Genomic DNA, 9686 nt, shown 5'->3' with positions numbered 1-9686 from the left:
AAATTCAAAAAAAAAATGTCCTGCAACCATGAATGAAAGTCAGAAAACTCAGCAAACAGAAAAGGAAAATGAAAGCAAAATGAAAAAAAAAGTAACAAAAAAGCAAGCCGAGTATATACCGCACTATGCACAAAAGGACCCAAGATATGATGCCTTTCAACACAAGTATGCACAATTAGAGCCCAACTACAAAGAATGCATCTATAATGACAGGGGTTGGTGCAGATATGGGGATAATTGCAGGTATACACACAAAATTAAATATGAAGACGAAAGAGCAAATATAATAGAAAAGTTGGATTTTTTAATGGCAGAAATCCTGGAAATGAAGGAAAGAACATCATATCAGAACAGGAAGGAAGCATGGGAGAATCCATTTTATTACCAATATTATATAATGGGGATGAAACACAAACCATAATATTGATGAATGAACAGGGTTTAGTCACGAGTGACTCAAAAATGAAAATAGAGTTCTTAGAAGAACTAACCCAAATTAAAAAAATAGATATGTTAAATATAAACGAAACATGGTATTCCCAAGAAACTGGCAGAGACGACCAGATAAAGGGTTTCCAAACATATAGATCAGAGAGAACAAATAGGAATCAATGGGGAACCGCAATATATGGAAGAGACATAAATCAAGGGAAAGTCTGTGATTAATACAGCAACACAGAACGTGAATTGATTGCGGCAGAATTTGAGTATGAAAAATTAGTGAATATTGTAGTCTACAGACCCCCAAATACTAAGGAGTTTGACATAATACTAGAAAAAAAATAGAAGATATATGTAGAAACCATAAAGACTGGAATATACTCCTATCTGGAGATTTTTACTTTCCTTTCGTGAATTTGAAAGAACAGATAGAAGAAAGTGGTTGTATATATACATATAAAAAAGAGAGCAATAGTAGCGCAGAAGATAAGAGACAGTTTGAAAAGCTTCAAGATAAGCTAATAGAACATAATATGCAACAAATAAACCACATTCCAACAAGAAAGGACAATGTCCTAGATTTAGTATTTGTGAATGACGTGAATTATGTTAAAGAAATAATAGTGTATAACACGGGAATTTCAGACCACAATGTCATAGAATTAATAGTCCATTCCAGAGCAAGTGAACGCTGAGATAAACAAAGCACAAAACGATAGGAAGGATATGGAAAATATAATTTCTATAGTAAGAATATAAAATGGTCAGAAATAAATGGAGAATTGAACAAAGATTGGAGAAATGTATTAGTAAATGATAATATACAGGTAAATACGGATATATTATAAAAAATACTGGAGTCAATTGTTGAAAAATATGTTCAGAAAAAAAAAAAAAAACATTAGACATGCATACCAAGAGACAGAAGGATCTTATTTCAGAAAATTAGGAAGTGGAAGAAAAATCTTGCAAAAGAAAAAAATGTATGGCAAATGATGGAAATAAAAAGTAAGATAGAAAATGCAGAAAAAAAGATTATACTTAGAAGAAAGGACACTTCGAAATATCATGAAAAACTCCAACCCTATGCAAAAAAGGTGAATAAAGGGAGATTAGAAATAGGCCCTCTAAGAATGGAAGGATAGTTAACGAATAAAAAATGGGAAATATGTAACATATTAGCAGAAAAATATAAGAGTGAATTCACGCCAAGAATTGCAAATGAGAATAATGAAACAGAAATGAGAGAAGAAAATAATGAATATATAATAGACATAGATATTAATGAAGCAGATATTGTGCAAGCTATAAGCGAAATTAAAAATGGATCAGTGGCCGGGCCAGATGGAGTTCCAGCAATTTTGGCAAAATGACTGCACACACTGTCGCGAAGCCACTTGCAATACTGCTAAAACAAAGTGTAGATATAAGCTAGATATATGCTAAACATAAATAAGCATATATAACCCCTATTTTCAAAAGTGGATTAAGACTAGAGGCAAGCAATTATAGACCAGTTAGTGTAACATCACATATTATGAAAGTGTATGAAAGGGTAATAAAAAAGAAAATAATGAATCATTTGGTTAAAAATAATTTATTTAATATAGGTCAACACGGTTTTATGCCCGGAAAAATTACACAAACCCAACTGATAGCACACTATGAAAACACATATATGATAAAATAAAAAGACACAGATGTGGTATGTCTAGATTTTGCGAAAGTCTTTGACTAGGTAGAGCATAATATATTAGGGAAAAAATGATAAAGCATAATATTAAAGGAAAGATAGGAAAATGGATAAAAGAATTTCTACAAAACAGAAAACAGATAATGGTTGCAAATGAGAAATCAGATGAAGTTCAGGTAATATCTGGTGTGCCACAGGGTATGGTATTAGCTGCACTGCTGTTTGTTATTATGATCTCAGACATAGACTATAATTTTCAAGACTCTGTAGTGAGAAGTTTCGCCGATGACACAAGAATAAGTAGAGAAATTACTTGTGATGAAGATAGGAACTCATTACAAAGAGATCTAAACAAAATATATGAATGGGCAGAGATAAATAGGATGGTATTTAACTCCGATAAATTCGAATCAATAAATTATGGAAGCAGAGAAAGAATGGTATATGCATACAGGGGACCTAATAACGAGACAATCACAAACAAGGAAGCAATTAAAGACCTTAGTGTAATGTTAAACAGGAATATGTTTTGCAACAACCGAATAGCAACACTGTTGACTAAATGTAAATAAAAAATGGGAATGCTATTCAGACACTTTAAAATAAGAAAAGCTGAACACATGATTATGCTGTACAAAACTTATGTACGTAGTACACTCGAGTACTGCAATGTGATATGGTACCCACACTACCAAAAGGATATTGCACAAATAGAGAGTGTAAAGCCTCCTGGCTAGTACAGTGGTAACGTGTTTGCCTCGCATTCGCGTGGCAAGAGATCGATCCCTGCCTAGGGCCGTGAGTTTAAGCTGTTTACTGGGGAAGCTACTGCTGCGAGCCCTTTACCTTTATAAAGGTCCTTTACTGTTAGAATAGAAGAAGTTAAGGACATCGACTACTGGGAAAGACTGCAATTTTTGAAATCATACAGTCTAGAAAGGAGAAGAGAACGTTACATGATAATACAAGCATGGAAATAAATCGAAGGAATTACTGAAAACATCATGGAGCTAAAAATATGAGAAAGAGTAAGCCGAGGTAGATTAATAGTGCCCAAAACTATACCAGGAAAACTAAAGAAGGCACACAGGACATTAATCCACTACGCACCAGCATCGATAATGCAGCGACTATTTAATGCGTTGCCAGCTCATCTAAGAAACATATCATGAGCGAGCGTAGATGTGTTTAAGAATAAGATAGATAAACACCTAAGATGCATCCCAGACCATCCAAGACTGGAATATGCAAAATACACTGGAAGATGCATAAGCAACTCTCTGGTGGATATATGAGGTGCCTCACACTGAGGGACCTGGGGGAACCCGAACATCAAATAAGGTAAGGTAAGGCTCTAATAAACTTGCTAAGAAACAATGGGAAACATTCACGCACACAAATACACATACGTGGTTAAAGATATTTTGTAATTATTTAAAAAAGAATCATAGATCCTCAGACGCATATAACCAGATACTCCTTTATTTCGATCATAAAAGGTCCCATCAGAATATATAACTAAGAAAATATATAATTGTTGGTATTGCATGAATCTCTCTCTGTCTCTCTCTCTCTCTATCTCTCTCTCATTATTATTTTTATTTTGAAAAAGCTATATCTTATTCGACATCTTGGAGCACATCCTATTATAGCTCTTTATAGTTTTATCGAAAAACAAAAGGTCGCTTTCACCACCCATCAGAAATAGATGTAGCCTACCACTAGAAGCACGGCTTTGGCATGGATTCCCCATTATGAGTTATTTTTACAAACTTCTATAAGAACTGTATATTTTCTTGGATGGAAAAGCATGTTATCTAATGCCAGATCATCTACGATACCTTGATTATGGTTGATTCCATACAAAACCTCGAGGACGTCGAGGACTTGAAATGGATCGTCCAGGAGTACAGCTGCTTGAACTTTTTCCATGGAACATAGCACCGTTGAATGCATCCATTTTTTTATGTTGTTGGTGTGTGCTGAAAACAGTTTGTAATATCTAAGTACACCGAGTCTCCTAGCATCGGTATTTGCCTCAATAAAGACAGTAAATGCTTAACCAGATAGAGGACCAGCAACATAAGAGCATTCATCAGGTGAACCATCTTTCACGACTCAACATGTAAGTCACACCATGAAGAACTTGAGCGATTTTCCTGGGTTTGGTGAGTAATGATTTTGCCAATCGTCTCTTCACCAGAGAGATTAGTAGAGTATATGATAACTGGTATGCGGTAACCAATCCTGGATCAAATAAGCAGATAATCCCCTCTTTTACAATGAACATAACATAAGACTATCTGAGGAACTGTGAGCTATGAAGAGATTTATCAATGAGAATGTTCTCACCATTTCCCGCAGTAATGCCTTAAAATTCATTGTATTCTACCATAAGGCGAAACCAGGAGTGTTTTTATGGTAAATCATCCCGCTCCATCTTTGCAGGAACAATAAAAAGACAGCAACATTGTGTACCAGTACAAATGTCATATCCTGATCAAGAGGGGGAAATTTACTCTCAACACCACCAAAGGGAATTTCCCCTGGTGACCAAAAGATAGCATGGCACTACCCATACCCTGAGACAGCAAGCAAATAATAAAAAATAGGACGAAGACCAGCCAGGAGACAACTGGCCTAATCATTACTGAGGCATTTAGTATATTCTCCAATTACAATGTACCTGACCTCAAGCCTAACTTATATGATAATACACTAGCACTACAAATCAAGGCAACAAATAATATCTGTCTACTCAATAGCTGAGTGGATACACATCCTGGCTAGACCCAAGCAATACTCAGAGTATGCCACAGCCAATTTGGAAAGAGAACAATGTTGCAAGATCTAGCCCCAACTGAAACTGTCGACAAGGAATTTTGTATAAATACTTGGGTCAGGGAGCTGTGGATATTTCATAATACCCACTATCAGATTAAATGAGCCAGTTCATCTATAATCTGTTATGTATTTACACTGTAATACCATATCCACTACAGGTTTTAAGAGTAATGTTGTACAGTATTGCATTGATAGAACATGTTTTAGCATGGTTTAAAAGTGTAGTAGCATATGTTATGGAGGATTTAATCATTTATCAGTTGTCTCAAAGATAGGATGTGATTCTCCTTACATTTGTATTGCATTATGATCCATTATTTAGGGAGTGATACTCATTTGTTATTTCGTATTGTTGTACGAGAGTTTGTGTACATCGATGTTCTCAATCAAGAGTCGAAAGCCACTCAGAGGTTGAGCAGTAATGTTACTCAAGAGAAATAAAGGTATTTTATAATACAGACTCTTATTTAATCACAAAAACAATTCGGCAAAGAGGCTGGAATTATTAAGTGCAACACTAATAAATTGATATTATTCCAGGTAGTATACTGACATAGTAAATATGATGAAATGATGTGATACATACATCAACTGGCGAAGATGCTGGGATTTTCAAGTACAACACTAATAAACTAATATCATTCCAGGTGAGTATTCTGACATCGTAAATATGATAATATGATGTAATACATGCATCAACTGGTGACAGTCAAGAGGGAATACATGCAGGCAACGCAGCAGCAAAAGAGCCAACTATACAAATGCAACTCCATGCAGCAGAGGAATGCCACTGCCCTAGGCTACCACATTCAAGTTCTATGTCAAGAAAGATGTCAACAACCAAATATTCAGTTTTTATTCTAGGACCAAGCCAGATAGGATTAAAATTTTTTACCAGAGGCAGAGGTGCAAATGTAAATATTTACCGTAAGTCAGAGTTAGTTTTGCATGAATACAGTGTAGAACTACTAATGTTTACAAAAGGAAGTCACAAAAGGTAAAATAATCTACATAGAAACTAGGTTAGAATTGACTTTGATCAGGAAGTTACAAGTTAATTTTGTAGATTTCATTTGCCTAACCTAATCCGGGTAAGAATTCAAAATTCCAGGTTATAGAACGTCCTGAGAAATTTGGCATTGTTGATGAACCCAATTCTGGTGTGATGAAATTAAGATATATTTAGAAGCATTGGGTAGTATGAAAGATGCGCAGAAAAAAGGCATTATTAATTCACACAGCCGGTGAAGAGGTTCAGAAAGTGTTTAAGACACTCTAACCTGCCGATGATACTAGTGAAGCTGCGATTAAGGCTCTTACCACATATTTTGCCACTATAGGAAATAAATTTTTTGAAAGGTATCAATTTACAGCACAGGCCTATCGGAAAGAAAATGAAAGGTTATATGCATTTGTGACTATACTTAAGAATTTAGCTGTTTCATATGAATTTTTAGAGTTAGAAAATGTTATCATATATCAAGTTATTGCTCATTGTACATCACAAGAGCTAAGAAAGAAATTACTGCAAGATAAAGATTTAACACTAGAGAAGGTATTGATTATAGGAAGAGCTTTAGAAACATCAAACAGGCAAAGTAATATGATATTTAATTTCACAAGCTATAGAATGGAAAATGTTAAATTTAGCAAGATAGGCTCAAAGTTGAAAGACAATGAAAATCAGAAAAAGAATACGCCAAAACTTAGTCATAAGAAATTGCTGAACTCTAATGTTCAAAAATATCAGAATCAGACCTATATGCAGAAACAATAATAAAAACCCAAATGTTATAGGTGTGGTAAACCTGATTATCTTGCATATGAAACAAGGAAATGCCTTGCTATGGGACAGATATGCATGAACAGTTGAAAGATGGGCCATTTTACAAATGTTTGTAGATCCCTAAACAGTATGCAGAGAAAATAAATGCAGCCGTTGATACTATAGGTCAAAATAATGATGCAGAAAATGTTCATAATAATCGGGATAGATTAGAAACTAATTTTGGGTTTCGCATAAATTCTGCCAACAAAGGTGCAAAGAAACATATTGGTAAAAGTGGTTATAAATGGTAAAACAATTATAATGAAAGTTGAACACAGCTGCTGATGTATCAATTATGTCCGAGAAAACAACGAAAACCATTCCTAATTTGAAATTAGAAGGTACAGATAGAGTTTTGAAAGGTTATAATGCTTTTAATATTCAGGTAAGAGGTCCGTCAAATGTAAAAATACAGTATAAAGATCAGAAGTTAGAGAGAATGACATTAACCACTGCCAAAGGTAGAGGACAAACTTTTCTATGTTTGGGTTAGTTATGGTATTTGAAATTAGATTGACCTAGTATTTTGAATGTGACAGGTACAAAATATGAACACAAGAATGAAGTGTCTGTGGATAATATTTGACCAGAGTTTTAGGCCTATTTGAAGATAAAATTGGTACAATAAAGAATGCAAAATCAATTTTAGTTCTGAAATCTGATAGTACTCCAAGACTTTTTGCTCCAAGACTAGTACCAAATGAATTGAAAACTGCAGTTGAAAAAGAAATCTAAAGGTTAGAAAGTGAAAGTTCATTTGAAAAGGTTACATGATCAGATTGGAATACACCATTAATCCTGTTGTGAAGGAAAATGGTAAGCTTAGTTTATGAGGAGATTACAAGGTAACGCTGAATCCGCAGATTCAGGTAGCTCAACATCCATTACCAAATCCGAAAAACATGTTTGTAACTATGTCAGGATGTACTAGTACCAAATGAATTGAAAACTGCAGTTGAAAAAGAAATCTAAAGGTTAGAAAGTGAAAGTTCATTTGAAAAGGTTACATGATCAGATTGGAATACACCATTAATCCTGTTGTGAAGGAAAATGGTAAGCTTAGTTTATGAAGAGATTACAAGGTAACGCTGAATCCGCAGATTCAGGTAGCTCAATATCCATTACCAAATCCGAAAAACATGTTTGCAACTATGTCAGGATGTACTGCATTTTTTCAGATAGATCTTAGGCATGCATTTCAACAGTAGGTTCGTATAGGCCAAAGAGATTGCCTTATGGAGTAGCATGTAGTGCAGCTATATGGCAACAAACTATGGATAAGATTTTTTTCCAAGAATGCAAGGAGTATTAATTTTCATAGATAGTATTCTAGTCTCTGTTAAGATAAAAGAGGCTATAGAGAAAGATTATGGGAAGCTTTGAAGAATTTGAAGGAATATGATATTAGAGTAAATAAGAGAAAATGTATTTTAGAAGTTGATTCGGTGGAATACTTACTGTAGGTTTTGTAATTATTTGCAAAGGTACTCACGAGACTAAGGAGGAAATTAAAGCAGTGCAATCGACCAAAGTAGCAGAAAATGTTAAGGATTTACAACCATTTTAGGTTTAGTACCTTTTTCTGGGAACTACATTTAGAATTTCTCTGCAATTGCACATCCATTAAATCACTGGTTGAATAGGGGTCTAGAGTGGAGTTGGCAAAAAATTGCCAGAAATCATTTGAAAGAATCAAGCAGGAAATAATATCCCCTACATTTTTAGAGCATCATCAAAGGGATTTACCAGTTAAATTAGTTTGTGATGCATCGAGCATAGGTTTAGGTGCAGTATTATCTCCTGTAATGCCAGATGGAACAGGAAAGCCAATCTCCTTTGCTTCTACCATATTGAACAAGGCAGAAATGAATTACTCTTAAATAGAAAAAGGAGGTTAGCATAAGTGTTTGGAGTTAAGAAATTTTATATGTATCTTTATGGAAGGAAAAAGTTCACACTTGATACAGATCATAAACCTTTATTAGTAATATTGGGTCTGAAAGCAAATTTACCTACGTTGGTAGCTGTAAGATTAGAACGTTAGGCAATTACATGACCGCCATATTATCATGATAAAGAATATTGTCCTACATAAAAGATGGTTAATACAGAGGCTTTTTCTAGATTCTCAGTAGAAAAAGCAACAGAAGAGTAAAATGACACTATTGCTAGTTAAACTATATGATGTACCCATTACAGCAAAGGATATTGCACATACTACCAGGAACTGCCCAATACTTAGTAAGATTTTAGAGAGTGTAAAGACAGATAGGGACTTATGAGGCAAATTGTAAGCCATATAAGGATATATGGAGTGGATTTAGCATAGCACAAGGTTGTATAAAGAAGGGGTCAAGAGTAATTATTCCTAGTTCACTAAGGTATAAGGTTTGGTCTGAAATACGTGCTGAGCACCAAGGCATTGCCAGATCAATGTCTATTGCAAGGACTTTTGTCTGGTGGCCAGGTGTAGATAGAGATATTGAATTATTTGTGAAAAATTTTTATGAATTGTGTTACGCAACCGAACAATCCTCAATTTGTCCTGATGCACCTATTGGAGTTACCAAGATAGCCATGGCAGAGTGCACATAGAATTTATGGCTCCTTTCCTAGGTTATTTATTTTTGATAGCTGTAAAAACATACAGTAAGTGACCAGAAGTGATTCCAAGGAAGACAACAACGCCTTACTTTTTCTATGCATGGTATTCCAGAGTTTACCTCACAAGAGTTTAGAGAGTTCTGTAATGTAAGTGGTATTAAGCATACATTTTCGGCAAGGTATCATCCATCCACGAATGGACAGGCTGAAAGATTTGTTCGAACATTTAAGCATAACAGGAAGTGTAAAAAAGCAATACCAAATAACATATTTTTT

Source organism: Palaemon carinicauda, chromosome 9 (assembly GCF_036898095.1).
Source record: "Palaemon carinicauda isolate YSFRI2023 chromosome 9, ASM3689809v2, whole genome shotgun sequence".
Classification (NCBI taxonomy): Eukaryota; Metazoa; Arthropoda; class Malacostraca; order Decapoda; family Palaemonidae; genus Palaemon; species Palaemon carinicauda.
The sequence above is the reverse complement of the archived record's forward strand: the minus strand, read 5'-3'. Positions refer to the sequence as shown.